The sequence below is a fragment of the Rousettus aegyptiacus genome, unplaced genomic scaffold, assembly GCF_014176215.1.
Source record: "Rousettus aegyptiacus isolate mRouAeg1 unplaced genomic scaffold, mRouAeg1.p scaffold_m13_p_6, whole genome shotgun sequence".
NCBI lineage: Eukaryota > Metazoa > Chordata > Mammalia > Chiroptera > Pteropodidae > Rousettus > Rousettus aegyptiacus.
The window spans coordinates 92326686-92328393 of NW_023416309.1; the positions used below are offsets into that span (position 1 = coordinate 92326686).

At 38.1% G+C, this 1708-nt stretch overlaps 1 pseudogene; it reads left to right on the forward strand.

Moving 5' to 3' along the window:
• Nucleotides 1-550: 550 nt before the first annotated feature.
• On the forward strand, nucleotides 551-669 carry LOC118604496 (annotated as a pseudogene).
• The last annotated feature ends 1039 nt before the right edge of the window (nucleotides 670-1708 follow it).

Consider the following 1708-nt stretch of genomic DNA (forward strand, 5'->3'; position numbering starts at 1 on the left):
TAAAGGCTCCAAAGTTATCAATTCTGAATGTGTAGTGTATTCATCATGATTGTGATAGAAAACGTACGACACACTCAGGAGAAAATGTCGAAAAAGATTTCAACGAAGTTAACTATTTCCAGAGGTTGGCAGAAGTAAAGGGACTAACAAGGGTTGAGAAACCCTCGGGCACTAGTAAGAATGGGACCCATTACAACTCAGGGCACAAAGGTTCTGGAGGAGGAAGCCATGCTACCTGAGCCCAATTCAGAACTGTGGCTGCTGGAGAGAGTCTCTTGTCCGAGGACACAGCTGCTGTCAATACCACAGCTCAAAGAGTAGGTTTAGGAAGAAGATACCAGTACACACCTTGATCTCTCTTTCTTGCCCGTTCATTTCTTGTTGGTGGTTTTCACTGGTGTAATCAAACCAGAAGCCAGAGTACACTTAATACTATCTGTAGAGCTGAACTGTCTTGAGCATGGATCAGGGGAGAAGCAGTGGAGTTCCTTGGAACTAGATCCATAACTCTGACAAGACCAAAGTGATAAAATAGAAAGTAGAAAATAAGGTCTATGGTCATGCCACCCTGAACAAGCCCAATCCTGTCTGATCTCAGAAGCTAAGCAGGGTTGGGCCTGGTTAGTACTTGGATGGGAGACCACCTAGGAAAACCAGGTGCTATAGGTTTAAAAAAAAAAAAAAAGTAGAAAATAAGAATGGAATTAACTTTCTAGTCAAAACAGTTTTGTTTCATCTTATGTACTTAAGACCCTACGTCTGAATGTCTTGCTCTTAATTAATGCAGTCGAGGTCCTTTAAAAACCCATAACTTCAGCCCCATGGCTAAAGCAGAACTCAAGTAGACAATTTATAAAGCCGAGTTTTGTACCAGTTTAATCAGTAGACTAATATAGTGACCTTACATGGTTTCAATAACTGGGCATTTGCTTTGTTCCCTGTAACCAAGAATTTGTCTCGTATGAAGTTCCAGTAATTGCCTCTGATTTGCAGCCCCTACTCTGTGCCTACTTTAATTTCCTACTTGGTACATTAGGTACATACCAGAAACACCAACTAACATTTAAAAAATAATGAGAAAAAATTTACTGTAGATATAAGTGTATGTGTGTGGGCGGTACATAAATATACATATCTATTCATGCAATTTTATACCTATCCATCCATTCATTAGTTTATTTGAATAAACTATTATTATTCATTAGCATATGTATTGATTAACATACAATGTATTATAATTGTAAAAATGTGAGGATTAAACGAGATAAAGACATTGCCCATACACAACAGAAACAACTAAAGAATGGCAAGAAACATAAAGAGGCAGTTATTATATACCATAATGAATATTTTGGGGAAAATAGAAACTGCTATGAAAACACATTGCTCAGATTTCAGACTTGAGTGATCAGAAAATGTTTTCCAAATGAAGGCCATTGGACTATTCAGTCACTTAACCAGAGACCTAAGATTGAAGAGGGGAGTAATTAATGGAAGCCATGGGTGAGATTTCCAAGAAGAGAAAGAGGAAAAGAGGGAGAGAAAGGGAAGGGGAGAGGAGAAGGAGAAAGGGGGAGAAAGACACCACAAATCAATTCCTAGGCAGCACTGAGAAATTTATTAAGAGCCTTAAATTTATCGTGTGATTTACTACTGAGAAATATGAAGCTTCAATATATACCTTAGGAAGAACTTCGCTCTTTTTATA